At 51.5% G+C, this 7197-nt stretch overlaps 1 long non-coding RNA gene across 1 annotated transcript in view; it reads right to left on the bottom strand.

The window, feature by feature from the left end:
* LOC105501127 overlaps nt 1-7197 on the bottom strand; it is a 115654-nt gene that overhangs the window by 24799 nt on the left and 83658 nt on the right. The window contains exon 3 of the long non-coding RNA XR_001000140.1: nt 4780-4946. This is a non-coding gene — a long non-coding RNA (uncharacterized LOC105501127). The remainder of the gene's footprint in view (nt 1-4779; nt 4947-7197) is intronic.

Here is a 7197-nt window from a genome sequence, read left to right as displayed (position 1 = left end):
TGTATCCATCCATCTATATATCCATCCATTATCCATCATTCATCCATCTATTCTTCTACCTACCCATCCTTCCACCCACCCACCCATCATCCATCTATTCAGCCATCCATCCATCCATCATCCATCTATTTATCTACCCACCCATCTATCCACCCATATACTCATCCCTCTCTCCCTCCCTCCCTTCACCCATCCATCCATCCATCCATCCATCCATCCATTCATCCATCCATCCTTATATACATCTAGCCAACCAGCCAACAAATGTATACAACCTGACATGCTGGACCCTAGGGATCCTGAGATGGACACATCATGATCCTATCCTCCCTCTGAGGGTAGGAAAGTATAGGAGGAAAGGGATGTTTTCCAAAGATTATTCTAAGACAGTGCTGACTAATGGAACTTTCTGTGATGCGGCTAATGTTCTCTTCTGTACTACTCAATATGGTCAATAAACACTAGCCATGCATGAACATTCAGCATCTGAAATGTGGCTAGTGTGACTGAGAAACTGAGTCTTTCATTTCATTTCATTTTAATTAATTTAAATGCAAACCATCACATGGCACCAGTGGCTTCAGGATGGGACACCACAGACCTAAGAGCTGCGGTAGCACAGAAGGGAGGGGAGGCTTCACGGAGGAGACAACATTAGGTGGGGCCAGGCGACTCAGCCAGCTCACTCATTCTTCTTCCCTGACACCTGCTGGAGCACGCCCAGCCCCAGCCAGACCCTTAAGCGTATTTTGGAAAGTCTCTTGTCACAGTGCTGAGCTCAGCCAGAGGCTCCTCTGACCTTGCACACCCTCTCTGAGGTCACTGCTGGGTGAGGCCTGAGCCCTTCTTACTCCAGGAGTTCCTGACTCATCCTGGAAAAAGCAGAAAAGCCTCTGTATTTTTCAAGAACCAGCTTCAATGTTAATAAGAGGGCAGACATGACCCCAGGCATGATCCCAACACGGGCACACAGGGATGGGGTATGGGGGGCAAGGAGCAAGTCTAAAACAGGTGAGGAGCAGAATAGAGAGCCAGGGCCCAGCAGAGGGTGAGGCGGAAACTGATGGAATGAGACATGGAGGAACAGCCAGCCCAAGCCAGCAGGGCAGATAGGGTAAGAGGGATACGCCACAGAGATACACCACAGAGATACGCCACAGAGCAATGGCTCACATGAGCCAGAACGGAAGGGACATGCCGAGGTAAACACAGCTGGAGGCAGGCTGACAGGTGACTACAGACAAGACTAACACAGGCTGACCAAAAGGCAGTCTGTGACCCCAGGAGAGGTGGGGTGGGGGTCCCAGAGGGCAGCTCTGAGATCTCTGGCACATCGATTGACTGCACTTGCAGATCAGGCCACTAGGGGGTAGCATTGCTCCAGTCACTGCCACTAGCAGGCGTCCAACTTCCAAAAGATGGGAACAGCCAGGCTCCCTGTCATGGACAGCGGACACGGCTTCACTGACAGACGTAAGAGGCTGGGATAGGCGGACCCAGAGCGTCTATGCCCTAGCCTGGAGAGTCCCTCTCTCGTCACCCAGGATCTCCTCAAACCTGCCCCTTCCCTCCACATCCCCAGTCCCTGGTCTTGTCCCTTTCCTGACAGCTGCCTGGGCTCGCAGAGCACTGAAGGACGGAGCCTCAAGATGCCCATCAATTCCCTGTCTTTGCCTGAAAAGGGCAAGTGAGGATTCTAGGTCTGAGAATTGCCCTCAGCTCCTGCCACGCAGCCTGGTCCATGAGGAGGGCCTCATGGGCTCTTGGGTGCAAGGCTCGCTTCACATAGATCCAGAGGGATCTTGGCTGACCCCATGCTCAGCAGCAGCCAAGTGCAGCTTTGGGCTGCTTGAACAGAACAAAATGTCTGGATACAGGACTGCATTCAGCAATAAAGCCTAGTCCTCAGGCTACAGCTCTGTAACAGCCAATGTAACGCAGGAAGAAGAGCGATGTGGACCATGTCATAGTTAAATCCAGTCACTTGCACCCCTCCTGTCTCTCCTGCAGCTTCTCTTGTTCCAGCACCTCGGTCCCGGCGTCCCCCAGGCTAAGAAGCCAGCCTTGGCCTGGGAGCACTGTCTTTGACCCGTTTTGTGGCCCTGCACTCCTGCTCTTGGCCTCGTCTCCCCATCAGTAAACAGAAGTGGATTGATCATGAGATGACCTCCAAGGTTTCTTCCAGCTCGCAGCGTCACTGACTGGGAGGCCTCAGCAAAAATGTCCTCACAGTTCTGGAGGCTGGAAGTAAGTCCGACATCAAGGCGTCCTCACGGCTGGTTTCTTCTGAGGCTTCTCTCCTTGCCTTGCAGACAGCGCCTTCCCCTGCGCCTTCACCCAGGCTTTCCTCTGTGCAAATCTATGCCCTCATTTCCTCTTCTCATAAGAACACTGGTCATATTGGATTAGGGTCCACCCATATGGCCTCATGGTAACCTAATTACCTCGGTAAAGGCCCCGTCTGCAAATACAGGCGATTATGGAACAACACGTGTTTGACCTTTGTGAGTCCACTTACATGCGGTTTTTCTTCTGCCTCTCAGACAGCAGGACCCCCCGCCCCGCCCCACAGCCTACTCAGCATGAAGACGGGAGGATGAAGACCTTGATGAGGATCCACTTCCACTCAGTGACTAATACATAGATTTTCCCTTCTTTGTGTTTCTTTTAATAACATTTTCTTTAGCTTACTTTGTTGTAGGAATACAGTACGTAATGCACATAGCATACATAATATGTGTTCATCAACTGTTTGTCATTGGTAAGGCTTCCAGACGACAGTCGGCTATTAGTAGTTAAGTTTGTGGGGAGTCAAAAGTCATATGTGAGTCTTGACTACAAGGGGGTTGGTGCCCTTGACCCCTTGTTGTTCAAGGGTTAACTGTACAATCACATTCTGATGTCCTGGCTGGGAGCTGGGACTTCAATATGTGAACTTTGTGAGGACGCAATTCAGCCAAAGGCACTGGGGGGACAAAGTCCACACTAGAGCACCCTAAGTACTACTGAGTATTTCTAAAGTACTGCCAGGTATGGCCGGGTGCCCTGAGTTCTGCTGGGTATGCCTGGGTACCCTGAGACTTGCCAGGTATAGCCGAGAACGCTGAGACCTGCTGGGTACAGCCAAGAACCCTGAGTCCTGCCAGGTGCGGCCGAGAACCCTGAGACCTGCCAGGTACACAGCCAGGGGCCCTGAGTCCTGCTGAGTGTGCTGGACACCCTGAGTCCTGCTGGGTATTCTGGGCACCCTGAGTCCTGCCGGATACGACCAGGCCCCTGAGTCCTGCTGGGTACGGCTGAGTACTGCTCACTTTCAGAGTCTCTTCCTCCCCCGACCCCCTGCTGCTTCTGGTCTTTTTTCAGAGTGCCACTGCCCCTCTCACCTCCCTTAGTCCCTGAGAAATGGAAGACAGCCTGGGGGTAAGGGAGGGGGAGGGAAGCACAGGGAGAACAGCCTGACTGGCTGCTGGGGAGGACACTCTCTTGGGGCCATCTAAGGCTAGGGGCTCACCAGGCAGGAGCAGCAAAGGCAGAGGGGTAAGGGAGTCCAGGGTTCTAACAAGAAAGTGGTGAAATGTCGCGATCAGGGCAGACTAGAAAGCAAAGACGGGAGACGGAGTGAAAGCAGAGGCATTCATGACACTAGAAGCCAGCAAGCTGGGTGGCACCACAGGGATCACAGAGAAGGGGAGAGCGGGGCTGGCTGGGCCTCTGCAAGGAGGCGGGTGTTCTAGCATCTGGAGCCTCTGAACCTTCCCAGGCCTCTCAGAGGAGGAAGAGCCAGGGAGAGACAGGGAGAGCTATTGGAGGCGCCATCACAGCAGTCCCTCAGGTTTGGGGTCTAGGAGCCTGAGTTACCAGGTGGGGCTGGTCTGACTGTCTACTGTCCCCGGGCCCAGCTGTAGGCACAGGAGAGAGGCAGAGCCTGGTCGGGAGATCTCCCAGGGCAGGCTGGGACACCTGACGCAGCAGGCATCAGAGAGTCTGGAGGGAGAGGGGCCAGGTGGGGTGGGAGCCAGGGTCTCTGGGCTGTACAGTGGGGTCGCCTAGCAGGCAGGCCAGTGGAGAGGATCCCAGAACACTCCGTATCTAATTGGGCGGGTACAATATACGGATTTTCTGTAAGAAGTGCTCTCCCAAGCATTTCAAAGGCATGCATGGCCTCAGAAAGGTTATGAGTCAGTGGCCAAGTGACATTTGGTACGCTGCATTTAAATGCAGGCAAAAGGCAGTCATCTTAAGGCTTGCGGGAAGGGCGTGGCCCAGCTTTCCTGGAACATCTGCCAAGGCAAGAGAGAAGATGCTGCCAGGAAGGAGTGCAGTGATGTTTCCCAGGCCAGCCCTGCCTCCTGGGCCCTGAGCACCTCCCATTAGAGCTTCCCTCAGTCTGGAAATACCCGTGAGCCCTACTATGTGCTGACACTAGGCTGGGTGCTGGGGCTACCCAGGAGATGCTCGTGGTCCTGGCGTCTGCCCCTGGCACCCATCAGGCTAGACACAGAGGGGGCTCCAGGCCTTTGCACACGCTGTTCCCACAGCCAGCACCCAGTCCCGGTCTAGATGAGGCAAAGCCCTAGCTCATGTCTTGGGACAGGAGATGCGATGTCCAGAAAGTGGTGGCCTCAGGACCATTTGAGATGTTCTCAATTCAGTGTAAGGACTACAATGCACAGTGTCATTTGCACTATCTTTACTTTTTGTGACAGAAATATAATTCATTTTTCTGAAGCTCACAGAAACACAATCTCTCATTTTATAATTGAATTACGTGGAACTCACTTAGCACAAAATGACAGGGCTGAATCTTCATGTGTTTTTCTGTGCGCTTGAATCTCTCTGCCTCTCCCGTGTGTTGTAAGCTCCATGGGGAAGGAGTCCAGTCTCGGCTGTGCAGGGCTGCATTCCCAGGAACCTGCACAGTGCTTCCCACCAGGTGGGAACTTAGCCTGAGAAAATAAATAAGACTCTCAAAAATCCAGGGACCAAGCCGTGAATCTCCAAGCCTAACCATGTGGCCACATCTCCTCCTCCTCAGCTCAAGGGGAGACCCAGAGGCCAGAAAACAGCCACTGTGATCATGGCCTTATCTCTCCAGCCCTCCCTCAGCCCTGAGGGAACTGGCTTCACTCCTCAGCAGAGGAGGCTTTGCTCTCCGCATGCCCAGGAGGGCCGGGGTGGGCTCAGCTTCAGAGGACACAACCTCCTTATCATGATTTATGGAAAGAGCAACTCCCAGAAGGAAGCCTTAACCAAGGACCTGCCAGGAAACTTTTTAAAATGTGTCATTGAAAGGCACAATGCACTCAGGCACAGTGATTCACACCTATAATCCCAACACTTTGGGAGGCCCAGGTGGGAGGATCAATTGAGTCTGGAAGTATGAGACCAGCCTGGGCAACATGGCAAGACCCCGTCTCCAAAAAATAAAAATAAAAATAAAAAAATAGGCATGGTGGCACACACCTGTGATCCCAGCTTGGGGGACTGAGATGGGAGGATCACTTGAGCCCAGAAGGTGGAGGCTGCAGTGAGCTGTGATCACACCACTACACTCTTGTCTGGGTGACAGAGCAAGACCCCATCTCAGAAAAAAAGAAAAAGACAAGAAAACACAATGAGGGGGAGGCAGAGCAAGATGGCTGAATAGAAGCTTCCAGCATTCGTCCCACCTGCAGGAACACCAAATTAAACATCTATCCATACAGAAAAGCACCTTCATAAGAACCAAAAATCCTAAGAACCTGGTACAGCTAGGCCCAAGTAGGGTAGAGCATCAGATGGGCTCCTGGGGTCCCCAGTTCTAGACTTTGGCTCCTTGATGGCATTTCTGGACCTGCTCTGGGTCAGAGGGAAGCCTGCTGCCTGGAAGGGAGGGACTAGGTACAGGCAGCATACACCACAAGCTGACTGAAGAAGCCTGGGTCTCAACTGAACATAGCCAGGCAGTATTTACCCCAGGCCTGGGGTGGCAGTGGTCACGGGAGAGACCCCTGTACTTGAGGAAAGGGGAGGGAAGAGTGGGAAGGATTCTTTGCTTGCGGCTTGGGTGCCTGCTGAGCCACAGTTGAATAGAGCACCAGGTAGATTCCTAAGGTTCCTGACTCCAGCCCTGGCTCTTGGACGGCATCTCTGGACCCTCCTGGGGCCAGGAGGGTCCTTCACTGCCCTGAAGGAAAGGACACAAACCTGGCTCAGTATGCCACCTGCTAACTGTAGGGATTCTTGGGCCTTGAGTGAACATAGGTGGTAGCCAGGCAGTGGTCAATGCATGCCTTGGGTGAGGCCCAGTTGCTGTCCTGGCTTTGGGTCTGACCCAGTGCGGTCCCAATGGTGGTGGCTAAACGGGTACTTATGTCACCCTTCTCCCAGCTCCAGGGAGCTCATCACAGAGATAGAGTCTCTGTTTTGGGGAAGGGAAGGGAAGAGCACAAGAGTCTCTGCCTGGTAATCCAGGGAATTATTCTGGATCTTACCCAAGACCACTAAGGCAGTACTTCTACTAGTGCAAAAGCTACAGCATTATTGGGCTTGGGGTGCCCTTTAAAGCAGATATGGCAGCAGTGACCAAAGACTTAGATCACAACATCCAATCCCTTTGAATATTTGGAAAACCTGTCCAAGAAGGATGGGTACAAACAAGTCCAAACTGTGAAGACTACAATAAATACCCAACTCTTTAATGCCCAGACACTGACAAACATCCACAAGCATCAACGCCATCCAGGAAAACATGACCCCACCAAATGAACTAAATAAGATACCAGGAACCAATCCTGGAGAAATAGAGCTATGTGACCTTTCAGACAGAGAATTCAAAATTGCTATTTCAAGGAAGCTCAATGAAATCCAAGATAACACAGAGAAGGAATTCAGAATACTATCAGATAAATTTAACAAAGAGGTTGAAATAACTTAAAAGAATCAAGAAGAAATTCTGGAGCTGAACAATGCAATTGACATACTGAAGAAGGTGTCAGTCTCCCAGTAGCAGAATTGATCGAGTAGAAGAAAGAATTAGTGAGTTTGAAGACAGTCTATTTGAAAACACACATTGGAAACAAAAGAAAAAAGAATGAAGCAAACACAAAAGATCAGAAAATAGCCTCAAAAGGGCAAATCTAAGAGTTATTAGCCTCAAAGAAGAGGTAAAGAGAGAGACTGCAGTAGAAAGTTTATTCAAAATGATAATAACAGGCC

The sequence above is a fragment of the Colobus angolensis genome, unplaced genomic scaffold (assembly GCF_000951035.1).
Source record: "Colobus angolensis palliatus isolate OR3802 unplaced genomic scaffold, Cang.pa_1.0 Scaffold7, whole genome shotgun sequence".
NCBI classification, from domain to species: Eukaryota; Metazoa; Chordata; class Mammalia; order Primates; family Cercopithecidae; genus Colobus; species Colobus angolensis.
This window is presented reverse-complemented; position numbering and strand designations above follow the sequence as displayed.